Consider the following 27,652-nt stretch of genomic DNA (forward strand, 5'->3'; position numbering starts at 1 on the left):
GTCCGCGTTTTACTAGTCCAGTCCAGTCTACAAGTTAAAGACACATCAAGACCACCCCACTGTGAATTGCCATAGCACAGACAAAATTATAGTCAATATCTTATGTGTTTTTAAGAGAATTACATAAGAACCAAGGCATGTCTTGTCTTGCCTTACATTGACATGCAATAATTTGGAAATACTAAGCTCGTAACAGTTTAAGACAGAATCCATCAGGAATTTGAGTAACATTAATTTTAGTTACGCAAAAATTGAGCACCAGAATAATTTAAATCCTTGTGTTCTTTCATACCTTGTTAAAGGCTTGACATGTGATAACACCAACATAACACCAACAACAGTTCTTTATCAGTGGGGATTGAAGAAAAAAATGGAAACATCATCACACAGTTGACCCCCATGCAAAAACACTCCAGGATGTCACGGGACTGTTTGGTGTCCGTCTGCCAATTTCTAACTTCAAATTCCAATGTTAAATTCACAATAAATTTTCAATATTTCTTAGTTGTCTAAATTTTACTAATTCTTTTAAAAAAACTATCACCTGCCAAACATCCCCAAAAATCACTCAAAAAATTACAAAATACCGCAATACATAGATACATGGGATGAGTGAAGTTTCCTTGTATTCCTTGAAACACCAACAAGATATTTCCGTTTAAGGTGGCTGATAATGGGTTTCAGTATTTCCCAGTCCTTATACTTTGGTTCAGGACTAAAAGCCTTCATCAATTGCTATTACAGTAATGGTATGAAACAAATGTTCAATCATTCATCAACAAGTTGTGATCATTTTCTTGACAATAGTAGTTCCCCGGTAAACAGTTGTAGTACTGTCCCATCAAAGTGCAATGCCTGGAAAATACCGAAAAGCACACGACCGTCAGGTGAAACCGCACCTTACAGTATTACCAATACACTGCACTTTGCTAAGTCAAACTTTACATTGTCTAGTCGTCTACTTCAATCGTTTATTTGTATTGTGTGAGATACATTTATAAATTGAAACCATCATGTCATTAAGTAATAATGCAATCTCGACAACGTTCTAGATATTATATTATGCACACTAATACAGCTCATGCAAGCCCTGTGACTTACACAAACACAGTCGGACTGAGTGCTACTTAAGTAACTGCTTCGTGGTTTCTGCTGTACTGAACCCTGCCTTTCAAGGCAAAGCGCCCGATTTTAAGCTTCTCAAGCTTCTCAATGTTCTTGTTATAGGGAGTACCCCCCCGGGGTTTACTACTTGTCGCGAACTCGAGTGGATAACGCGCGCGCGAGCTGCGTGTAAACTCCCAGCATTCTTTGCAAGGACAGTGGCGCCATTTTGGAAAACCGCCAACGTGAAGCTCAAGGGCCGTCAAGAAAAGGTTTGTAATTTGGCGGGTTTCTTTTTCTGTTGTCGTCCTTCTTTCGTGGAAATAAGTTGTCATTTATCATTGTGTATCTTTTTACATATACGCTGATTTCTTCACAAGCAGCTGGAGAGCTGGAGCTGTATTCATGTGTGTTGTTGGCGCGCGTTTCAACTCGGAGTGCAGTCCACGTGCAGGTAAGCTTTTAGGGAAATCAGTTAAGAATTTGACTTATTTAGAGATTTGAATTTGGTAATAACCATTTCTTTCGTTTTTGAGTGTTTTCCAGTACAACTATGCATTCTTAGCCCTGTTTGACCTGTTTGAAAATGTATATCTGAGGCCACTTTCGTCCGCCATATTGTCTATTTGGGGGTGGGGTGTGGAAAGGTTGGGGAGGGGGTAGGGGACAGGGTCATATAGATTTACAATAACTAACTTATTGTAGATAGAGCCATTATATGTGCGATTACTGGAACCGGGTACACTTTTTATATCTGCATTGATGCAAGTACCATTCAATAATGTTGTATGTTTGTTTTTTTCTTTGGTTTTGTTTGCTGTTTGATTGGTCAACTGACAGTATGTTCTAAGAACATCTTTGCTTATGTTGCTTTGTTTTATGTCTCTTTGTAGATTGGTATTGCTGTGACGCCAAGATGCCTGATGTAAAAATTATCTTGATGATTTTTCCTCTCAGAGAGAAAATGCCTTGCTTTAAAAACAATGGTGAGTTCATCGTCCTCGTTCCTTGCTTTGCTTTGTTACATAAATCTTCTCAATGTACATTGTATATCTGAGGTGCTTACCATTTTACCGAAAACAAATGGTTGGGATAAACATTGAATAATGGCAACTGACTTTTATACAGCATCAGCAGAACAACAAAGATTTACAAATTGGTTTTCGGTAATTGTTTTTTTGTGAAGAGAGGAAGCTGTGTCCAGAATTCTCCACAAGTTTGCACCACTTTTTGGTCTACAATTTCAAACCCAAATTCCCAAAATATAACTGTTTCACTTTTCAACCAAATTTCCAGGATTCTTTGATCAATGGTAAGCACCACTAATGAGTGCATTAGAGCACATTGCATCAAATGACAGTGATGGGTCTAGGGAAGCATCTGTGACCTCTCACGCGAAACGTACACCAAGGGCTTTATAGCGAACGGGTAAAATACACGGCTACCGAACGGGTAACGCAAGGCTCACAAAGCCGTATGGAACGGGTGAAACTGCACGGCTGAACGGCTTGTAATTTATTCTGAACGCAAGGCTATGAACTACTGAATGGCTGTCGAAAAATTTGGAACGCACGGCTATGAGCTACTGAACAACTTACAATTTACATGTATTCGGGACGCATAGCGATGAACGGCGGAACGGCTTATGTAAAAAAAATATTGTGAACCGACAGCTGTGAAGGAGCCAACCGGTAAACCTAAAGTTTTAAACAGATAGCTGTAAATGCCCGAACAATTAACGCGAAAAGACAGAATTTATTCGTGATTGTATGCAGACGGTGCGGGAATAATTATACTAGCGGCGGTAAATTTCAAGCTCAAAACAACCAAATGTTTCTTTGAACTGACAACCAAATGTTTCGAAAATCCAATTATAATTTAAATCTCTTCGGCTTGAACCGAGAGTGGCTAAAAAGTATAACAAATTTTAATCGATCAAGCCAACAAGTATATAAACATACTGAGCATGAAACGAGACGCAAAAGGTCAAATCTTAATTACATTCTCTCTTTCGTTTGTACGGGCGAGTTTCTTTCTCCAGACAATCCTTTTTTTGATAAGTATGCTATTCTATACTGATATTAATTTTTATTATAACTTAAGCCTGAAAACAAAAAAGCAAAACAAAACAGCTGAACTGCAAGCGGACTCTGTTCTGCTCAGTTAAGCATGACTTTGCGAGTCAAAATCTGACAAAATTTGCATACGATTGACAAATCACCGTGACAGGTAACGCAACAGCAGCCAACCTGTTTGGATCAATTCCACAGCATGGTGCGTTGTCGTGGCAACTGCGCTATAAGCTCGCGTGCTTGTCCGCGAGCATTATCACATTTTTCACACACCAATGATGCGCTCTGAACATTTACTACCTTTTGGCGAGATAAATTTTCGATCTTTTGGCACGCGCCAACGAGACTTGTTTGCTAATTGATTGTTTATTGAAGCATCAAGGCAAGTAGCTAAAAAATGCTATCTCTGGTTCTATTTGGCATAAATCGGTGATTTAAACGGTCAAATCTTCGTTAAACCAAGAAATAGTGTGCTATGATAGTTTATATGATGCGCTATGAACATTTACTAACTTTTTTGGCGAGATAAATTTTCGATCTTTTGGCATGCGCTGACGAGTCTTGTTTGCTAATTATTTGCTTTGACGGCTGTCACAGGCTAATTCACAAATAGAGTACTTTTTTGAAGAGTTCAATTGTCGATCAATAGAAAACGCTGTTTCTCTAATCTTGAATGAAATGGAACAACATCATTCTGCGTTCACAAAAATTTTCTTTTCGCAACGTGAACTTGCGTTTACATTTTGTTGTTGTTGGAAGATCGTGTTGCAACGGTGGAAGATTCGGGTTTTGGTTTGTAATGAGAAAATATATTGTCTTGCCAGGCAAATGATTTCGCAACCATCATTCTGTTTGTTTTAAAGGGTAGTTTAAACGTGTGGTAAGATAAAATCTGAAAGATAACATTTGCAGATGTTGACAAAATAATTTTTTAATTAATTCTTTCAAAGCCGAAGTAAACTTCCGTCCAAATGTAAACAAACGCAATTACTTTGAACTAGAATCAAAATCTTAGAAAATCGACTAAAAATACAAACTCCCACAAGAAATTAGCAAGTAGGGACGGTCGAAAGAAAAATACGTTTAGTGCCCTGTTCGTAGCCAGAGTAAAAGAGGAATCTGTTTGCATTTCTTGGGTTACGTGAGTATTTACACAAGGGCAAGCTTTGAAGATTCCACGCATTTTTTCTCTGAGCGGATACTAAGCTGCCCGAACAGATCGCGTTTGCTCTTCCTGAACGGCTTACTCAAGCCGCTCGCACGAATGTACAGTTCTGAACGGATGACCCTTCCCGCTCGCACGGATGTAATTTTTTACTGAAAGGTTGACTCAAGCCACTCGCACGGATGCAAATTTTTTCAGAACGGATGACCTTAGCCGTCAGCACGGATGTAATTTTTTACGGAATGAATGACCTTAGCCAGGCGTATGGATACAAATTCAGGGATCCATATTCCCAGTCGTCCGGTCGTCCGAGACGACTAAAAAATCGTATGGACGACCAAACGATTACATAAACTCGTCCGCTGGACGACTTAAGTTTGACTTAATGAAAAAAAAAAAAACAATTATTAAGTTTTCTTATGAGTTACTTGCGTTCTGACCACTTGTCATCCATTCATAACTTTTCGAAAACAGAAAATAATTTGCAACTTTCTGTTGCGATAAAATCATAATTTTGGCCGCCATCTTGGCTGATGCGGTATTTTCCATCAATGAAATCATTGCAGGCTCAATTTTCAAGCTGTCAACCGCTGATATTTTGTACTGCAGCTGCATCCGCGAAAACACGAGGCGATCGCATCAGCTGATGTTTTGATCAAAATTTGCCGATATCTTGGTGTGGCACCGCCAGCAAAGAAGAAAAAGCAATGTTAACACTTCAGAAAAACAAACCAAATATGAATAAGAAGAGCAAAAGCGTTCTTTTCTTCCGTTGTGGCAGTCGAAGAGGCCCTGGCTTTCATTTGTGCCCCCATCATACGCTTCCGCATAGTTACTAACTATGGCTTCCGTCAACATCACAAGCCGCTTGGGGGCGTGATGTTTTGTGAAATTTGTAAGCCGGCAGCCAAGGTAGACAAGTAAAGAGTCTCATTAACAAATACTTGTGAATCAAACTTAATTATAACAGATTCGTTGTCTTGTAGATTTCATGTATACACAGTGTTACATACATGTGATAATAACAAAAAAGTCAACTTTTCATTTACTTGTTGTACGGTCGCCATTCTTCACTTTTGAACGGGCAAGTAAAATTTTGCCAGGGCAAGTATGTCATCTTGCATACTTGCCCGGCTGACGACTTAGAGAAAAAACGAATATGGATCCCTGCAAATTTTTTCAGAACGGATGACCTTGGCCATGGGCACAAATGCAAATTTTTTCGGAACGGATGACCTTAGCCGTGCACATGGATGTAATTTTTTTTGGAATGGATGACCTTAGCCGTGCGCACGGATGCAAATTTTTTCGGAACGGATGACTTTGGCCGTGCGCACGGATGCAAATTTTTGGGGAACGGATGGTGAACGGCTCCTGTGTAGTTTTCCGTGTAGGAACGGAAAAGCCATAGTGTACATTTTCGCGTGAGAGGTCACATCTACCACCTCTTCCTCCTCTTCCTCTTTTTTAAAATTTACATGAAAGGCCCAAAGGGTGTAAAACTCTGGTCACCACTCTCCCCTAATTGGAGCAAAAAGAGTCCTTTTCCACGCCCATTCCCTCCCCTTCCCCCCCTCTACCTGTCTAGCAGACCTCTGCTTGTGATATGACCTGTGCCACAATGTTAATTTAGTTCAAATACATTATTGTTAGTTTGAAGAGCTATTTTTTCTCAGTCATGAGCGTAGAACACCAGCCACGACCCAAAAAGTACCATTTACGCAAGGGCCTATATGGGAAACCCTTAAAAACTGAGCCTTTAAGAGATAAGGATTTTTGTCCACCAAGGGTATCAAGGGCGAAAATGGAACCAATTTTTGTTTAAATTCCATCCTTGAGGGTTACACACCTATATTAAATTGTACTGGACTACTCTCACCCCTGGGCAGTTATTTGGATTGCCACATAATCTGGGCTGGGATGTAATGTTACACTGTGACCTTAACTACAGTAGATTCAGCCTGAAAAATTATAAGGATTCATGTCTCACTTAGTATAGGGGCACTGAGGTTTTTAATAATATGGTGGGTTTTGGGGAGATGGAGGAGGAGAGGAAGGGGGTGAGGTCTTTGTGACTGTTATATACAGTATAAGGAGGAGGTGGACAGGGCTACATGCAGCCTTTTTCCCCCCTCTAAGAATTTAGTGTTGTTTATCGGTTCAGTTGCAAAGCACTTTTCTTAGTTGGTTTCTGTCTTAAATCTCTTGTAGATTGTTAATGCTATTCTGAGAGGCCTGACGTGTTAGTGAATTTGATGAGTTACAACTATTTGCAATTAAAACATCTCATTCAACTGCTATTGACAGTCGGTAAGTTGATGTACCCTACTTTTTATTACATTTTTTTTGTACAAATGACAATGCAGTACAATCCCGTTCAAAGCATTACTTGCACCATGAGCTACATGTATAGGATAAGTGGAGTTCATCTAAATATAAAGCCAATAACTAACCACTAAAGTCGTCGTCTTACTTTCGTTGTTCGAATTAGTTCACACATGGGTAACCAAGCGTTTACTGAACTGAGAAGTTCTGGATACCAAACTTATTTGCATTTGCAGTACCTGTGCCCACTCCCTGAAACAAACACCAGTTTTTTGATGATTTTGCTCGTTTACAAGCAAAAGTAGGAGAATACATGTAGTGTTTAAGTGGGGTAAAATCTGAACCGGAAGGTATCACATTCTTGTTAACTCTCAAGGGACTGTTTTAATTTCTCAAGGGATTTCTTTCCGCTGTGGGTGATGAAAGGGTCTCTCATTAGTATTGCGTCAACACTTGCGATCTTGTGTTAAAAACGTGACTTGTCACATGTATAAAGGTTATATAACAATTATTTTAATACGTGAGTATCTCAAAACAGATATGACACAACTAATCGAGAGTGTGAGTGGTTCAGCCCATGAAGGCAACGTATATAACGTATAAGTCGCACTAATATTTTAACCTAAAGGATTTGTTTTAGTGACAATCGATTGCGTTTGTCACGCTAAACACGAGTAAATAATCATTTATTCGCATTCTCAATTCAAGGGATTTCTTTTCGGTGTGGGTGAACAAAGCGTCAGTCAACACATTCCGCGTTTTAAGATAATACGTCACTCCGCGTTTTACAACTAAAAAGAGCTTTACAAAAGCTTTACACTAAAGAGCTGAATAATGTAGCTAACTCTGGGCGAAATTTTTAAGTTCCTGCGTTTCTATTGAGGTAAAAAATTCAAGTTTACGTCAAAAGTGGCCGAGAACTGGGCCTCATACTGTAGAGAGTGGAGGAAATATATTTTTTGGCTACATTCCAGAAACAGTACCGGATTTTCTGATGTCAATCTTGCACTCCTCCTGTGAATTACAGTATTGTATCATCATATACGAGTTGAAAACTTGAGCTCAAAGAACTGCTCTTGGCAGCAAGCTTCAATTCTTCAAAAAAAAATTGCATAAAAAGTAACTCACCCTATGCGGAAATATTTCTAATTTATTTTATTTCAAATACACAGCTGTAAAAACTAATTTTTTAACGCTTGAACATTCACGGTGAAGAATTTTCATTAGTATATACCCAAACATTGGATAGCCTTTTTGGTGCGTGCTGATTGGCTACTCAAACTCTGAATATTCTTTGTTATTATTCAACACATGCACGCACTGCCCATATAAAAATTATGGTCAAAATGTTAACATTATCTGTCATCTGTACATAACAGATATGCTGCGATATACGTAGGTTGCGAAGATTCATCCGGAATCTTGAGCGCTGCATAATTACAGTTTTTCTATCTGGAAAATGTGTTTCGTTGAATAATAAAACAATTATCCTGCTCAATCTTGAGGGAATATCGTCTGATTTTAGCCAACTTGGCCTCGTTGGCTAAGTATTGGGTAATATTCTACCCGATTTTGCCGGATAATAATTTTGTTAACTATTCACCTCCGAGCAACTCAGGCACAAAAACTGTACTCGTTAATGTAATAAACTAGTCAAAAGTCATCCTTTGGGGCTATATTATCTCACTGTTTGAGTACGGTATAAATATCCACCACTATCCACTGACACTGAGGTGTAAAGTTGTTAAATATTCATATTAATTATATAGCCGCGAGTGTTTACTGGAAAATAGACCACTCATAAAATTCACACGAAACTGCATCCGGGACTGTAGTGGCATATTTTCCATATCCTCACTAGTTAGGATATCGATGACGTCATTTCCCGCCTTTACACGATTGTTTGTGCAAAGCTGCCAATCACCGGTTGGAAATGGCGAGCTATCGAGACGTCTATTGATTCGTGAAGTTAACCGAAGCCAAAATAAAACCTTTTACTGAGGAGCAGGAATATGCTAATACGAAGAAGAAAACTTCATACGACTTGAAATTATTTAAAAGAGCTTCTTGCTTGTGGTAAGTCAGACGAAAGGAGGGAAAATCAAGAAATTTCAGCTGCTGAACTGCAAGACTTTGCGATCAGAAATCAGAAAAGCAGTGAGTTTGAGCAGAAACAGATTTCTAAACGGCGAATCATACATTATGGGTGAAATTAATGAAAGCTAATAAACAGAGTGTTTTTACATTTATGTTATACATCTTCTGAAAGCTTTAGTTTGCGAAATTTTGCCTTTCAGATTGGCAATGGGTTATTCCAAAAAAATCCACACCCCCCGATGGATGGCAACATTTTTTGACCCCCCTTCCGCCCGGATTTCCCAGATCGCTAGACCCCCCCTCCCGCCCGGATTTCCATTTTTTTTTAAAGGCCCTAACTGAACACAACAGGCAATACAAACGACGCAACCTTTCTTCCAAAAGATCCCTGTTATAATTTTTAAAACTGGGCTAATGTTGCGAATTTTGCTGTTCAAATTTCAACGATCACACGTGTGTTTGTGTGACCTCTGGCACACTCTCCTCTAAAATGCCACTTGTTTTTTCCGTCAAACAACAAATGTACAAGATAAGAAATATGTAAGTCTTAAAAATTATGTAAATGTAAGAAAAAACACAGTGAAAAAAGTCCTTAATGCGCTAATAAAGAAAAACTATAATTTTAGTTGTCGGTGACAAGGCGGCCTAAATTGGCGCATGTTTACAAGATCGAGTTGGTGTTTACAAGATCGAGTTCTCGCTAGTGTGACACTTCTTAAGCTTAGCAATAAAGCCCTTTGAACTACAATAATTTTAAATTTTGTTACCTACACTGTGTATATGGGCGTGTAGGTCAACTGGAGCTCTTGTCTTTCTACAAAAATTTAAGTTTTCATGCGTAATGTCCACGGTTCTTGCTTTCATAAACTTGTTAACATATTATATCGATCGTAAGACATGGATTAATTCAACTTCAACTTCAACTTGGAAGTAGCCAAATAATACACAAATTGTGTATACACATGTTAGCTCTAGCCAGCAAAAGGAGTTCTCGGGTTGGCAGCCGGACCGATCGTCTTTTCTTCGCATTTTTTGAGGATGTTGCAAAGCACGGGCGCGGGTGGCCTGGGTACCGTAAAAATGTTCCAGGCGTTGCATGCTCGGTCGAAAGTGTTTTTTTCCGATCGTAAAGTTGTTGTTATCCATTTATCGTGCTGGTTCTTCATGAATAAAAGGACCTATGAACGAGGAAGAATTTTTAGGTTCAGACCCCTCCTCCCGCCCGGATTTCCCGAGCCATTAACCCCCCCCCTCCCGCGAGAATTTCCAGTTTGCCATCTGTCGGGGAGGTGTGTATTTTTTCTGGAATAACCCAATTTGCTCAATTATTATATTTAGCCGTCGCTCGTGTTTAACCTTTTGATGAATAAAAATGTTTTAACTTTTACTATGATGTTTGTCTATATATATCTGTAATAAAAAGAAAATTACACGGTGGCTTGAAGATATGAATTTGATTTTCTCGTGGTAAAAGCAATATTTCATATCTTCGCGCCGGCGTGTAATATCCTCTATTAGCTGTGACCACTCAAACAAACACATGCTGATAGAGTTGTAAGCCTGTACTTTCCTGTGCCTGCCTCACTGGTAAAATTGTCACCCATTGCTAGTTTAGGCAACTTAAAACAACTCCCTAGCAAAAGCCCTGGTCTTCTTAACAAAATAACGACCAACCACGAACGCCTCTAGAATAAACCAATATTCATTTCCAGTTGCCAAACTTTTTTGCATGATTGTCCCTGTGGGGAAAGGCTCAAGTTTGTTGTCTTTTCATACCTACATGTTACCAGGAGATTGAAAGTGCAAATTTATTTTACATGTACAAGCTCAACACGAAATTGAGAAACAATACGCATTGTTCGGTTTAGTGGCTTGCCAAAATCCAAAATCTCCTAGCAACAGTTAAAACACTAAATGCAAATTAATTTAGCATCCGGGACTTCTCGGCTCAATAAAAGCTTGGTTACCCATGTGTTGTGAACTAATTCAAACAGTAAATTAAGAAGAAGACTTTACTGGTTAATTAATGGCTTTTATTTAGACAAACTCCACTTATCCTATAGCACAGCTTACACAAATGACTTTTGCTGCCTTTTTATCTAAACCTTTTATAAAATGTTTATCCTGTGAAACTAAGAAGAAAAGCTTCAGAATCACCATGAAATTGCTGTTAATAATGATATCAAGATATCAAAGATATGGTTACACTGGTAACAGAAAAAAAATCATGGCTCTCGGCTGCCAGCCCCGACTAAAACCTTTTTTGTTGATTTGTCAAAACTTTATCGAAAAAAAGAAACTTCGCTGAGCTGTTTGCAAAAACTTTTGACTGCTATTGAGGTTGCCTTGGTAATGACCTTTTACATGTATGTCATTGAGTGACTGACAAACCTACATATACGTGGTACAAGCTGAACTCACCTGTTCTGTCAGTTATATCTAATCATCACATTATTCTTGGTACTTAGACAAAACTGATCACACAATGTCATATGGCTGAAGAAGGCTCTTGTGATTGACAAGGACAGACACACAGTAGGACAATGGTGTTTTGTCAATAACAGGTAAGTTATTGACAAAGTTAAAGATATGATGTCAGAAAATGATTTAATAGATATATGGAGAATCCGTCATCCAGATGATAAACGCTTCACATGGAGACAAAAAACGCCGCTTATTCAACGTAGATTAGATTTCTGGCTTGTAAGCGATTCGTGCCAAGAAGAAGTTCTTGCTACAGACGTGATACCCGCAATAAAATCAGATCATTCAGCAATTTCTCTTCATTTCAAAAGCATAACAAATTATGATAGGGGACCATCCTACTGGAGGTTTAATTCGAGTCTGGCGGACGACCCTGTATACGCCGAATTTTTAAAAAATTCGTACCCTAGTTGGCTAGATGAGTATAGGGATATTACAGATAAAAGACTGTTATGGGACATAATCAAATATCGAATACGAAAGGAAACGATTAGTTATAGCAAGCGTAAAGCTACAGTGTAGAGACCGTCGTGATAAGTTATCTGAACTTGAAAAAAGCGTGAAAGAATGGGAAGAAAAGTGTAATGAGGTACCAACGGCTGAGAATCTTGCGAAACTTGAGGAGCAAAAAATAGAATATGAAGCTATGTATGATTATATAACACAAGGTGCTATGATTCGATCTCGCGCTAGATGGTATGAAAAAGGGGAGAAAAGTAACAGCTATTTTCTGCGACTTGAAAACTTTAATCATAACAAATCCTGCATAAGGAAAATAAAACAAGACGACGGAAATGTCATTACGGAACCTGCTGTTATTTTAAACCAGCTAAAGTCCTTCTATTCCACCTTATACCAAAACAACGGGGCGGATATTGATCAGGGCTGTGATAAAATCTTCTTAGGAAACCCTGACATACCAAAACTAGACAAGGAAATGCAGATGAAGTGTGAGGGGAAATTAACTTTCAATGAATGTTATCGTTCGCTACTGAGTTTTCAAAATGGTAAAGCACCCGGAAACGATGGCTTGACAGTCGAATTCTACAAAGCTTTTTGGCCAGTTATAGGGAATCTGGTAGTGGGCTGCTTGAATGCAGCGCATGAGCATGGAGAATTATCAACGTCACAAAAAATGGCTATTATTAAATTAATTGAAAAGAAAGATAAGGACAAGATGTATATAGCAAATTGGAGGCCTATCTCCTTAATAAATGTCGATGTCAAGATTGCGTCTAAGGCTTTAGCGAAGAGATTGGAATGCATTTTGCCTTTCATAATACACAGGAATCAAAATGCCTATGTCAAGGGCCGACTGATCTCCGATAGCACGAGAATTATTGATGACATCATGTCTTATACCAAAGTTAATGACTTAAGTGGACTGCTTGTCGCGATCGATTTCGAGAAGGCGTTTGACTCTCTTGACTGGGCTTTTTTAAATAAGGCCCTACTGGCTTTCAATTTCGGTAAATCTTTTATCAAGTGGGTAAGAACATTTTATTGTAACATTAAAAGCTGTGTTACAAACAACGGCTTCTCCTCCGTTCATTTTGACGTCAAGCGAGGAGTTAGGCAAGGTGACCCTTTGTCTCCGTACCTCTTCATTATTGCTCTCGAGATACTTGCTATAAATATTAGAAGCAGTAAAAATATTAAAGGCTTTAAACTGTCAGATAACGAAGAAATTAAGTTAACCATTTTCGCTGATGATCTGACGACTTTCTTGAAAGATAAACAATCTTTCGAAAATCTTTTAAAAATGTTGCGAGATTTTGGATGCTGCTCAGGCCTTAAAGTAAATAACGGTAAATTAGAGGCTCTCCATCTTGGCGACTCGTCCATAAAGCTTGATATCGGTATTAAAAATATGGATAAACCTTTAAAGATACTTGGCATCTTTTTCTCATATGATAAGAAGCAAGCCGTTAAATTAAATTTTGATTCAATCCTGGATTCACTGAAAAAGACTCTTAATCTGTGGAAGTGGAGACATTTAACCATTCTTGGAAGAATTCAAATTATAAAATCGTTTGCTATCCCTAAATTCCTGTATAGAGCGTCGCAGTTACCTTTTCCAGATGACGTTATCAAGAGAGCGAATACGATCATCTACGAATTTATTTGGAAGGTAAAGACAAAGTGAAAAGACGTGCTTTGATTAATAATAATTATTGAGAACGGTGGATTAAGAATGATACATTTAGAATCCCTTATTCAAGCACAGAAGATATCCTTTTTGAAACGGTACTCTGATCCGGAAGATGGTGCCGAATGGAAACAAGTTCTCAACTTTTTTCTACAGCCTGTGGGAGGCCCATACCTCTTAACATGCAATTTTGATCCAAGTTCTTTGAAAATTGCAATCCCCCCATTTTATAACGAATGTTTGACCTTATGGTCAAAATTAAATGGTTCAATGCCTGAAACAAGTGATGAAATTTTAAACGAAATAATTTGGAATAATAAACACATCTGTATAAATAATAAATCATGTTTTATTAGCGAACTGATGGATATAGGTATAAACAAAATTGGTGACATGATTAAACTGGATGGGACATGTAAATTTTTGACATGGAATGATTTGCATAACAAAGGTCTTAAAATGAAAAACTTTCTTTTGTGGCAAGGTCTAATCGATGCAATACCAGTTAAATGGAAACAAGCTATTAAGTCCATGACAGGTCCTTATATCTTGAACTCGGATTCAAATGAATCCACTTTAACTATTAATTCAGTTAAAGTACCCACATCAAAAGTAAATTCCAAAAAACTGTATGGGAGTCTGGTCTCAAGGGTTTGTGAAAAACCAACAGCACAAAGGAAATTCGATGAAATGTTCCCTGACCCTAAGCGTGATTGGAGTAAAATATACAGCTTGCCTTTCCAGGTTGCGTTAGATGCGCACACAAGAGAATTTCAATACAAAGTGGTTAATAGAATCTTATTTACAAATTCTAAATTGTGTAAGTTTGGCTTGGTGGAGTCGCCTTTGTGCACCTTTTGTGGAGAGGAGGAAGAAACCCCTGAACATTTGTTTGCATTATGTTCTTATTCTAGTGCCTTTTGGAATGAAATTTTCAACTGGCTGCAACAGTGTGTCACTGGAATTAGTGTTGATTTGTCAGAAGTAGTCAATGTTATACTTGGTTTGCCTGATCTCGAGGAACATTTTATGGCTGTAAACCACATAGTTCTTGTGGCAAAACAAACAATTGTACTTTGTAGGAAGAGATCTACTAATCCCAGTTTGAATGTCTTCCATGCTCTACTAAGGAAAACTATTAAAATAGAAGAATTTATTGCTAAGCAGAAAAATAAATTGCACCTCCATTTAGTTAAATGGGAAAATTTTTTAGATAAACTTATTTAAAGTAAATGTATGCAACGTCTGCCATTTTTCGTTCTTTTTTTGAATTTATTTATTTATTTATTTATTTATTTTTTTTTTTTTGAATTTTTTTGTTTTTTTTTTGTTTAACTGTTTCCAGAGTAATTGTAGTAGTATTTCAAAATTTAAAATTGTAACTGTAGTGCACCCGTAACTATGTATTTTTTCAAAGTGTAATTGTACTTCAAACTTCTGTATCTGTATCTATATCTGTGCTTGTAACTGTATATTTAATTTAATAAAGTATTAAATTATAAAAAAAAAAAAAAAATAACAGGTAAGTGTGTTACTTGTATCTTTGCAACTCAAATGATGCCTGCCTAACTTGGCTGAAAAGGGAAAACAGCCTCAAAGCTGCTGTTAAAATACAAGTTACGCAGGAGACTTTTTGCTGGCTGGTAGGATCTGTAACTTTCAATATACAGTCAACTCTCTCTTAACGGACACCTCTATAAGACGGACACCTCCATAAGACGGACACCTGGTGGTGGTCCCTGCCGTTTTTCAGTCATTTTGCTGTAACAAAACTCTCTGTAAGACATTATAGCAAAGTAAGCCAGTGCCTTAAGAATCTAAACTTACCAAAAACAATCCGCCATAACGCATGGGAACCAAAGAGGTAGAATTCTACTTACAGTATAACAGTTTGTAACGGAACAAATGATTCAATCTTCTGATATTATTTTTGTTCCACTTTAAAGGTTTTGCTAAAGTAATCGACCCTTTACACACTTATAACAGATGCGTATTCGTTGTGCATAGCCCTTTAGCTTTATCATCTCAAAATTCCTGGTGCCATGTTACCTTGACTCTCTTTAAGGCGGACACCTCTCTCTTATGCATGCTTTACAAGCCATATCAACAAACTAAAAGTGCTAATATCACAACAAATATTTTAACTAGTTCTAAGCTGTTTTTATTAGCGGTGCAAAATCCTTTCTTCTATTGTAATTGAGATGCCTTGTGATCTAACAGCGTAGCAACAGTGACTTTATAATTGGTGCTTTTGCAACCTCGCTGGGGACGAGGTTAGTGTTTATGACAATTTCCGAAAATTTTCCTGTGCGCTCTACAATTATACAGGCCATTAAAAATAAACAAAGTTCAAATACTTAAATTGAAACTTCAGAATATGTTTATTTGGTTCTTAATTAAACATAATTAAAATTAAAAAAATATCGAAATTTGGGTTCATTTGACCTTTGCATTTGACCTTTAAGTCACCCAAAATGATACAAATGTAAGTGGCCCCACATGTTTATACTCATAGATATGTTTGTCTATCTCCAGGATAATGCCAAGTATCAATCGGAAAAAGCTGAAAATCAACAAGAGAGAAGAAAACCTTCCAGATGGCGTCGAGAACTTTCAATGAGGTAAGTTGATTAGTTTAAACATACCAACAGTACGTTTAGTTCTGGTTCTTCAATGCTAAAGGATGCTAAGACTCGTGATTTGATTGGAGGTTTTACTTCACCTATTTCGAGAGTCTTTAATCGCTTAAAATTTACTGTATTTGCTTGTGAAGTTTTCTGTTTGTCACTGTCATAATAATATCGTTTTTACATTAAAAATTAACGTTGGCAAAATTCACTCAAAAAACTTAATTAAATGGTGTGACTGTTAATTATAAGAAAAGTCTATCAAAGAAACAATTGGTTTCCCATGGCCTAAAACTGTAAAAAAAATAAAAGAGAAAACTTTTTACGCTAACAAGATATCTTTCAAGTTTAAGACTGATTTCCAAGTGTTTGTTGCTGTTCATCACTGGAAATGTAGATGAAAATCCTAGATCTTAAATTTTGGTTGTTTAGCCCTCGGACGTACAAGAAAATTTATTCCCCCACCGTGGTACAAGGGGGGTGGGGTGGATAGATCCCCCCCTAAGGTTTTTTTTTTATCAATGTGCAGAGAAATTATTTTGTATTGAGTAGAAAGCCCTTTGCTAAATCTACAAGATGACATAATTTTTGTAGGCTGAAAAGTCATATGACGTCATTAGAGCCCTCATCTTGGATTTCACCATTTTCTTCGAAAGTCAGAAATAATGGAAATTGACACAAAATCAAGCCAAAATGCTTATGGAATATAAAAATTAAACAAATCGTAAAACTTTGTGATTTTCGCGTTTTCAAAATAATCGCCAAATTAAGTACACCAAAAAAGCATTGCGCTAAATTTAAACACGCAAAAATTTATACCATGTTTTAAATCAAAACAATGATTTTAGGAACTGCAACTAACTATCTTTGAAAATGTTGTTCCGTTTTGTTTTTTACTAGCATCATTCAGGACTCGGATTACTGTTTCCATTAGTTTGTCAATCGGCCAAGACCTCTTTAAGCACAGTCACCTAGGTTTCAGGTTGCAAACTCCTTGTAGTACCATTGAGCTAGACTTTTGTGTATTTCCAGAAGTGCCTAAGTCGTTTTCTGATCCAGAAAACACTGACAAAATCGCGAAATTTAATACACTTTTGCTCTTATTTTTTTTTGCAATTGCGAAAATTAATACCCGAGAAATTCGGCTCCCGAAATTTTGTAAAATTTAGTACACACAAAAATTCATAAGAATAAGATAATTATGACGTTACCATAGTGACGTCAAAAAATCTTGGACACATTGTGGACATATCAAAAATTCTGTAAGGCATGATTGAACAGCCACTGAAAGTTTAAGCATCATAGAGTGAATCCTCTTTTCAAAATTACGAAAAAACATCAAGGGGGGCGGGTGGAATCCACCCCCCCCCCCCCCCCTTGTACGACCGAGGGCTAACTTGCCGGAATTGCCAGATTTCTGTTGATGTCAATATTTTTTACTATCAAATCAAGTTCAAGTTAACTGCTATAATGCTGAATCTGAATGAGGCTTTGCAATTTCTTTACAATCGAGCAGTCAACAGTGATTATAAGAAAACTAAGGTTTAAACACGAAGGAGCACTCTAGCAAGGGGAATCCCCAGTTAAGACCAGGGTTCTTTTGTCTATCGACAAAGAAACAAACACTGAGAACTGGAGAAGAATATAAAATTTGCTGGTTTTCTTTGCTTATTATTGTAAACCAAAAAAGAGTGAAAGTTTTGTCAATGCTTTCTTGAACAATTTTGTAAATGGAAAAAAATTTAAAACTGGCTAAAGAAGAGTTAATTTTGACACATAATTTTCATAGCTAGCAAGTGTGTTAAACAGTTCTTTGTTAAACCACGCGAAATTCAAATTTGAAGTACTTTAAAAAATGATAAGAAAACTTCAAGATTAAACGTCGTACTGAGTGCACACGTGAAAATTTCAGAATTTGCAAAATTTTCATGTTCACAGTAGATTCGATTTGTGTAGGGAACATGATAATTTTTGGTATTTACCTCGGCGTAAAAACTTGGGAATTTTCCTTTGTTTTCGTGCTGCTGTTTTCTCTATATTGACGAGAGGTCCTTTGTTGTCTTAGCCTTTCTTTGTTTTACGTCACTGGTGAGTTTCACACGTACAAACTGAAAAGCAGATTAGATTTTGTTGAATACAGGAAGAATCAAATCCCTTTTAAAGTGTGCATGCCGATTTATAGAGTAGATTCATCAAAGTTGCAACAATTATTTAAAAAAAAGGGAATGTAGTAGTATGCAATAGAACATATTTTATTTTGTCAAGTTTGTTTACTTTGCTTGTTTTCCCGTCTCAGACCATGTGGTGTCCTCTAGGGAATTGTTCGTTTGTCTAGCTAAAAAATAATTAATTCATAAACACGTAAATTTTATTTAAATTTGAAGAAACAATTCCCTGGAGTAACGTTACATGGTCTGAAATGAGACAACAAACAATCCAAATTCAAATATCGAACGCGGCATGTTTTCATATTTCGTTCGGCGAAACTAAGCGCTAAATAAAAGTAAAGAGTTTCTGTTTGACTGGATTCACTGATTTATTTGTTATTATAATTGTTTTACACAGGTTGCTGTATAAAGTTGCTGATTCACGTCAAGGCAGGAATCAAGGAAGAAGAAGCAAGCAAGAATATATTCATCCAAGTGAAGAACAAGTTTATTTAGAGGTAGTTTAACAAACTTAAAACTTCAAAATCATTTGAAAAAAATCGCAGCTAAGTTTCTATTCAGTTGAAAACCACTCGCTAAGTGTAGAATTATTTTCAAGTCAAAGCAAAATTTATTTTATTTCGAATTGTTTGTTAATAAGAATCAAGGTCAAATTTTCTCAATTGCTTTCATGTCATATTTTGTTGTTACTCTGTGCTTTCATTATTACCATCGGTTTAAAATTTGTTAATTTTCCCTTCAAAAGACTTAGAAAAAATACGGACCAGTGTTTACCAAAATATTGCTTTCTTGTAACATCTGTTTAAAATTTTTTAATTTTCCCGCCAAAAGACTTAGAAAAAATACGGGCGCTCAAAATACGCATGCGCCATTTTTTTTTAGAAATAATTGCTTCTTTATAACATCTGTTTAAAAATTTTTAATTTTCCCGCCAAAAGACTTAGAAAAAATACGGGCGCTCAAGATACGCATGCGCCATTTTATTTAAAAAATGTATTGTAATAATGTGTACTCTGCTAGTATTGTCAATAAAATGTAATTCAATTTGTCTGCGCTCTTTAATTAATATATTTTATATTGTAATAAACAAGACAACAGTTTTATTTGTGATCTTTATTAACTACAATAAATACAAACAAGTGTTATGTGTTTTAATTGACTTTATTCACTTAATTAGTTAAGTAAAAATCAATTAATTAATAAAAAAAAGGTGTCAAGAAAAATTCTTCCCTATATATACTAAGTCTTTTGGCGGGAAAATTTGAAAAAATTTGCACAGCGTTCCCCCTGACAACTTTCTCGGCAAAAAAATTCAAAATGGCTTCCCTTAAAATTTGCCGCCAAAAGTATGCAAACACAACCTCGTGCAAGAAATTTACAAAAAAAGGCCAAATTTCTTCCCCGCCCCGATAACTTTTTTCTAAACCAACATTTTACGCCAATCTATCTCCTTTTCCGAAGCATTTTACAAAATTCTTGCACGAGATGGTGTATACATGTTAACTATCAAGAGAAACAACATGGCAAGCTATAGTCTGGTCTGTGAAAAATCGACTCGGTTTTTGTTCTGTTTCATTCAATTCTTATAACCCGATAAAACAGACAACGTTTAATTGAGCCACAACCAGTTTCACCGCGGTAAAATTGGTAGTGTTGCCGCGAAACATCGTCTGTTCAATCAGGCTATATTTCCAATCAATGATCTTCCGAGTTTTTAAATGTTTATAACTTGCCATGTTGTCTCGGATGAGAAGACCTTTTCCAGACGATAATATTCTTATGTAACACAGGAAAAACTCTACGAAAATCTTTTTAAAATTTGAAACGCTCGACCTATGCAATTTATGACGAACATTTAAAAAAAAAAATTACTGGAGCAAATTTGATTGTTGTTAGCCGCAGATTGTGACAATTTGATTGCTCGATTCCATGTTCTTTTTGTAAATTTTTTAGCCAAGTTCAGAAATATTTTCACAGTAAGTTTCACAATTCGAAATTCGGCTTAACGTAATTCATTTATATTTTTTGTAGTCAATATTTTCCTGTGTTACATCGAATGCCGACGGTAAAAGTTCTTCATCAAATATTAAATCTAAACTGAACAAACCCTTGTGTCTGGTCCAGTGATAAAATCTCTATTCTCTATACTGTCCCACCCTTAACACGAACCTCTGCTAAACAAAACTAATAAGTTAAAAAAAATAGATTAAAAGTTATAAAGACCACGTCAAAATAACAATTTGGACAGAAAAACGTGTGTTTTGAATTCTATTTCGTCCGATATATTTTCATTTTTTATAACTCTCGGACTCCGAAAAGGAAATTTCAAAAGATACTTACAAATTTCCTCGTTGCTAATTGTAAAAAAAAATTGTTTTAAAAACCAATTCTGGTGTAGTAAATTTGCCTTTTGATAAATAATTTTGCAGACTAATGAAAAATAAAATCAGGATTCCGTTAAATTGATAAATTCACAAAAGGTAATTTGAATATAACCAAAAAATGTCGATGTCTGTGCTTCCAAACGAGTGTAGCACCAGAAGTCAATAAAATTGCAATAAAATTTTCTAATAGATATTCTAAATGCGAAAGTATGATCCAAAAACAATTTTAAACAAAGATATTTGTTAATCACAAACAAAATAAGTTCTCCAAGTAACTTGTGTTTAGCATCAGAAGTTAACAACAATTTAACACGGCAAGGATAAACAAGACAAATGTGGTGCATAAAATCTCGACTTATGTTTAATCATTGCAAGAAATCAAACGTTTTGCTTTGGATTCATTTCCAGAATAGAAAAGTAACCACAGGCAGCGCAAGCTCACGATACGAGGCCTCGATCGATCACGTGATAGAAGCATACGTGACTCAAAAGCATCAGCAGTGTTGCGTTACACTATTGCCCGTTTAGAATATCTTTATAAAGCGTTTGAGGTTGTATTTGGAAATCCAACCGCTATAAACTCTTAACGAGGTAAAAAGAAATTTTCCGGTGCCCAGAATTTATTGAGAGAACTTTGGTTTCTTTTAGGGGCTCCCTCTTAACAAATTCAGACGATCCAAAAAACAAAACAAAAAACAAATCAAAACAAAAACAAAAAATACCCACTCAAACTCCCGGCAATTAAGCAAAAGGCATACGAGGTTTTGAATATCATTCTAAACGTCTTCACCCTTGTAAAATCTTAATACGTCAAAATGAAATTTTGGAAATGCTCACTAATTAATTGGATAAATTTGGCTCCTTTAGGAGTTCCCTCCTTTAGAAGCAGCCCCCACCCCACTTCCCACCCGTCTACGGGGTACAAGCCGGTCTATAGTAACGCAACGCTGCGGATGCTTAAGAGTCACGCACGCCTCCCTCGATCACATAATCATCCGAACACTCGTATCATGAGCTTGGGCTGCCTGTGGTAACCAGAAAATGTTTCAAAACTTGAATTCTGTGGTCTTTATAACTCGAAAAACTGACTAATAGAGAAAGCATCGTGATATCTTCCGAACCAGACACCAGGGTTTGCATGTATTGTATACACTTAACTTCCATAACGACAAGAGAACACATGCTTAAATCAAAACTTTTTTGTGTGCGTCATTTTACGCGACCAAAACATGCCAAATCAAAGTTCAGAGCTGTTTAAAGCAATTTAAAATTTACCACGGCTCGATGATTAAAAAATCAAAGAATTTTTGTGTTTTGTTTTTACATTGACAACGCCAGCGTGGAGTGCTCTCTTGTCAATTACAATTAATTGATGCAGCAAGCTTGTGAATATTTTTAAGGTGGCACTATTAGCCAGTATAAAAATTATTCCGCGAAAAAAACTAATCAAATCATTTTCAAACCTAAGTGCTTAAATTGACATTTAAATTGGACAAGATTTTTAATATTGCTATATTTTCTTTCTTAGTTTCATTTTAAGTAGATCGAATTCTGATCTTGTTTGCTTTGCAGTGCCACCTTAAATCGATCACTTTCCTGCTACATCAACCAAATGTTGTAACAATAGCAACATATAACGAAAAAACCTTGAACGATCAACACTACAGAATCGAAAACTTGTTTAAACCAGTTTGTTGACTAGATTCAGTATATCTGCTAAATTTTGTAATATATCAAGACAATCATAGTTGTAAACTAAATAAAAAAGAAAACAGACGATCGTTAAAAAAAATTTGAGCAACCAATGCTTCAGAATCAAAAAAATTGTTTAAGCTTTTGTAGCGGAGATTTAGTAAAATACCCAATTTTTAACAAGACAAGACAATTATTAATTTTTTCCGAGAAAAACTGAATCAAAATAATTAATAATTAGACGTTAAAAGAAAATAGACGATCGTTCAAGGTTGCATTTCTGTGAATGTTACGGAAAGAGGCGGCTGATATTTAACTACTTTTCAAGTAGTGCGTGCCAATTTCACAATGTCTTTTTGGTTGTTTGTTTACTTTTATATTACTTGATGAAAATCCAATCGCATAAACCCATCTTACAAATTTAGAAGATTTCCAGCCGCCACTTTAAGAACAATTATTAAGTAATTTCAAAAGTTCTTATCTTATTTAGCCAGTTTTTGCTTGATTAATATGTTCCTTCTTGTCCTTTTAACCACGTTCTTTGCTTTCCTTTTCTCCACATGGACTTGGCTAATCTGAAAATGGAATAAAGAATTCAAAGATCAGCAAATGCTTACTGTTTTTTAGTAGATATCAAAATCTTATAGAAAAAATGCTGAATGCAGTTTTGTATCGCCATAGCAAACGCGCGAGTGGCTTCGCGCGCGCAGGACAAGAAAACTCGCGCAAATAATATTATCATGAATAACACCAAAGTTTATGCTTAAGATTTCGGCACAATATATTGCAATTCCTATGCGAAAAGTAACTAAGCAAGGCTTTTTGACTCGGAAATTTTACCGCAATAAACAGGCCTCAAAGCGTACATGTTAAGAATACTGACAACTTCCATATGCACGTGGTCGCGTTGAAAAGTTAACAAGTTTACTAGCTTTCAGAACGCAAAATTTTTCTTGCCGCTTTAGACGACAAAACTGTTTAAAAGTTCTCCAAACATAATGCGCTTCTTTAGTTGAGATCAGAGACTCTATCATTGACCGAAATGCGAGCGAAAATGAGCTAAAATGCTTTGCCGTGTCGAGTTAAAAGTTGAAGCCGGGCGTTCAAAGCGATCAACAAGCGCGCGCGAACTAACTCCGACTACACTCTTTTGGTTTTCTGGACAAAATGATAGAAGCATTTTCCAAGAGCACTGCTCACCTTCGGTCGTAACAGCTTAAAGACATCTTTCCCTGCTTTAGTCCTTCTTCGTGTCAAGCATCTTCTTGCTTCATAAGAAACATGTCTTCACACATCAACGGACAGCATGGTTTGATGCAGATTCTGCAATTTGTCATGAATATGGATTAGAAACTCAAACCAATCGCTCGCAAGTACGTCATATGTTTCGCGCAGAAGTTTGTTTGCACGCATTCTCAGCCAGCGAATCACAGACGAGGAAAGGAACAAAAAACTATCGTGCATACTAACCCTTGCCCTTTCGTTCAATTGTTTTTGTATTTGGAAAAATTCATAGTAGAATATGAAAAGTGTTTTAGAAAGGAACCTTGGTCAACGTGCATTTGAAAGAGTTTAAGAATATTTATTTTCGAGCCTTTTTACGACCATATCTATTCTTCGCACTTGTTGGCTATAGCTTACAGATTTTAGTGCAGAGAAAGGTAATCAGATCAATCTGTTTGAAATAACTTTGAGAACAAAAGTAACGATGTAAAAAGGTGTACGCGAAGGAATTTTTGTGTGACTTAATATTAAAAAAATTTATATTAAAATATAAGAATTAAAAATATTAAAAAACTACTTTGGGGGGTTTATTTTCGGAAATAATCTTAACTTACCTCAGCCCTTTCATGCTGTTATTATTTCTTTTATTTTATGTTATACAGGGTCCCCGTTGATACCAGTCCTGCGACTGAAGGGGTTACCCTGTTTAAATATCGATTAATATTATATACCATTCTTGACAGAAAAGGTACCCCTTTTATAAACCTTCGATAGAAAATAGTACCCCTTTTACATACCTACACAAGGTTCCTACATCTCTTGCACTAGTATTAATTTTTCACACGAATAACGTCTCAAAATAAATGAATCGACTGCTCGGTAGGTCTGTTCGAGATATATTGAAAGGCCCTTTATGACAGTTTTCCCTAACCATTTGTTTACTCCAACTCGTGAAATCCCAACCCTTTCATACACCTAGAGACTGGAAAAGGTACCTTATTCGGGCGGGGCCTCCCTCATGAGTTGTCCGAAAATAGGATTGAAAGGAAAAGCTATAAAGCAATATTAACACGTGGATATTTCTTTCCGGGATCTTAGCCTGCGTACACTCCCCCTCCATTTTTTCCCTCTTTCTCTCTCTCTTCCCAACTCCCCCTCCCTCCCCTTTCGACGCCCCCCACTCCCCCTCCATTTTTCCCCTCTTTCTCTCTCTCTTCCCAACTCCCCCTCCCTCCCCTTTCGACGCCCCCCACTCCCCCCTCCATTTTTCCCCTCTTTCTCTCTCTCTTCCCAACTCCCCCTCCCTCCCTTTCGACGCCCCCCACTCTCCCTCCATTTTTTCCCTCTTTCTCTCTCTCTTCCCAACTCCCCCTCCCTCCCCTTTCGACGCCCCCCACTCCCCCTCCGTTTTTTCCCTCTTTCTCTCTCTCTTCCCAACTCCCCCTCCCTTCCCTTTCGACGCCCCCCACTCCCCCTCCATTTTTTCCCCTCTTTCTCTCTCTCTTCCCAACTCTCCCTCCCTCCCCTTTCGACGCCCCCCACTCTCCCTCCATTTTTTCCCTCTTTCTCTCTCTCTTCCCAACTCCCCCTCCCTCCCCTTTCGACGCCTGCTACGCAGGCTACCGGGATCTTAACCCTTATCATGCTAAACCCGGACTTCTTCGGGATTTGGAGGAATGGTCATTCATTAGTTTACACGTCAGCGGATTCTTGTGATATGCAACTAATACAGGTTGGACAGATCTTTCCGCACGACTGTTCATTTTGAATATAGATTGCATTCTGACAGTGCTAATTGAAAAAAAAAACGTGATCATGATCAGTTTCGGTGTAAAATTGGTGGTAAAACAGGCCAATATCGAACATTAGTATATAGGTGGTTTTCACTGTCACGCCACTGTCACACCGCGAAAAAATAAATCCAAAACCATTGAGTCAAAAAAATCAAGAATATTACAGGTTGTAGAAAATTACTAAGTAAACTTTTTGTCCAAGTCTCAGGTCAGTATGTTGTTCCGCATTCGAGTTATCCGTCAAAATGTTTCACGCAAATTTAGAGAGCACAGTATGGAAACTCCATGCTGGAGTCCAACTGGTTGGACTCCAACATGGACGCCGGAAATCAATGAAAACATCTGGCATTAAATTTGGTTATAAAAAGCGGCCAGATCACCCTCGTGAACAAGTAAACGTTCACATAAATACTTTTAGCAAAACCACAACTGTTCAGATTGTTAAACATCGCAAGATAAGGCATTTTTTTAAGAGAACGTGACAGCCTTCTGGCGGCCATCTTGGATCTCGCGTGGCGTGAAACTCCGAAATTCAAAATGCTTTATCTTAAAGACGGCGATTGCTATCGAACTAAAAACCTTCAAAATGATATATATTAAGGACGTCTAATAGCCAGTGAAGGATAAAAACTCAGGGGTCTTGCGAATCTGGATTTGAGAATTTTGATGACGTCACGTGAAAACCAAGAATACCACACAAGTGAATAGTGCTTTTCGCACGCGCTAATTGGTTAATTCGGAGGTGATTAGCAAAGTACTATATATTCACCTCCGAGCAGCTAAAGAGAAACAAACTGCCTTCGCGCGTCGCTTTGTTTACCGAAAGTGATGTTTTAGTCCCCTAGTTATTCAACTTGTGTGGTATATACTAAAACAACTATTCACCTCAGTGTCAGGGGAATGTGGTGGATATTAACCTCGCCGCTTCGCGCCTCGGTAAATATCCACCACTATTCACCTCCACTTCGGTGAATAATTGTTAATTATAACCCACCCATTAATTTTTGCGAGCGCTCATTGGACGAAACGCATCACGTGGTACAAAAAAGGACGACGGGTATCTGCGAATATACCCCGTCCGATTTGATATCCGTCGCCCGATTTTTGTAGGCAAGCACAAAACAAACGAATGAAGTCACCTTATTCAATTCTAACTTTTTATGAAATCACAGGGTAAGCCAATCACCTTACATTTGTTTCAACCACAGTTACGCCGAGTTTATTACGTAGGTTTTTTCCTATACATTTACTGGCGACAAAGCGCGTTGAAGAAATTAATCGGAGGGTTATAAAACAAAAATACCCCTTTCTGGCTTGCTGGTATATTGGAGGATAATGCCCTTGGCTGAAAGATTTTCCTCAAAATTTCACAGATGCCCTCGAAGCTTCGCTTCTCGGCCAACTGTTTATTTTTCAACAATCTTTCAGCCTCGGGCATTATGAGGTGGAGGAGGAATCCTAAATAGTATGAAGAGAGGGGGAGGGTGGCTACAATTATTGGTCGGAATATGTTGCTGGTTATATTGATTTTCAGGTCAAATCTGTTTCCAACCTAGGTTTGATATGTTTCAACCTAAAGTTAAAACTCTGTTAATCACTTAAAGATAAATTACAGTCCGTACTGCGCAATCTCGGCTGCAATGTTTATGTGAGCCTCACAAACAAAGCAAAACTAAAAATTACGTGACAAACTTACCTGTTTCTTCATTATTAACGCCAGATATCCTTGCAGAACAAATAATAACAAGTAGAAGAACCTTGACGCTATTTCAAACCGACGTTTCAGCTCATCGGAAGTTCTTGAACGAAGCGAACTGTAATGGCGGACTAAAAAACTTCATGTATGCTGTCACCGAAGTGTAACGTTTCAACGAATTCAAAACAAAAACGTAAACAAACCCCGAGTCTGCGCAGTACGGACTGGAAATCAGCTTTAAAACAATTTGATTTTATTTATTTGGATTCTTTTTAATGAATGTTTTATATCATTGTTTAAGTGTTATCTTCAGGTTAAAACAGATTAACCTAGCCTAGAAACAATTATAACATAGCTAGCAGAGCCGCGCAATCAAATTAAGCGTGTACAAAATCCAACTGTGCACGCTGACAGCTTGAGCAAACTTGGGAAGTTTGGAGAGCACTCAAAAAGCTAGAGTAGCTTTTGGCTATCACCTCGAGCAACTCTTACGTACGCTTTTTTCGTGCTCTCCAAACTTCCCGCGTGCTCCATAACTCGATGGTGCACGCTAAAGCATGAACCAATTGTTAAATTTAAGCTAAAAACCAATTTGACCTATAATATATACTCCATAGGTTCGACGGTAACGTATCTTTGTTCACCCGTGCGGGTCAATGATCAATGTTCTGG

The 27,652-nt window shown here is 37.2% G+C and overlaps 2 long non-coding RNA genes across 2 annotated transcripts in view; one reads left to right on the forward strand and one right to left on the reverse strand.

Annotated features, from left to right (window-relative positions):
* The first annotated feature begins 1,320 nt into the window (after positions 1–1,320).
* Positions 1,321–19,067, forward strand: LOC144628417 (uncharacterized). The gene is made up of 7 exons (XR_013566243.1): positions 1,321–1,376; positions 1,488–1,558; positions 1,998–2,090; positions 6,553–6,651; positions 11,232–11,327; positions 15,932–16,017; positions 18,589–19,067. It is a non-coding gene; the product is annotated as an uncharacterized LOC144628417 (long non-coding RNA).
* A 4,408-nt stretch (positions 19,068–23,475) lies between these two features.
* Positions 23,476–27,652, reverse strand: part of LOC144628424 (uncharacterized) — a 71,390-nt gene continuing 67,213 nt past the window's right edge. The window contains exon 3 of the long non-coding RNA XR_013566250.1: positions 23,476–23,590. This is a non-coding gene — a long non-coding RNA (uncharacterized LOC144628424). The remainder of the gene's footprint in view (positions 23,591–27,652) is intronic.

This window comes from Oculina patagonica, chromosome 10 (assembly GCF_052425735.1).
Source record: "Oculina patagonica isolate OP01 chromosome 10, crgOcupat, whole genome shotgun sequence".
In the NCBI taxonomy this organism is placed as follows: Eukaryota; Metazoa; Cnidaria; class Anthozoa; order Scleractinia; family Oculinidae; genus Oculina; species Oculina patagonica.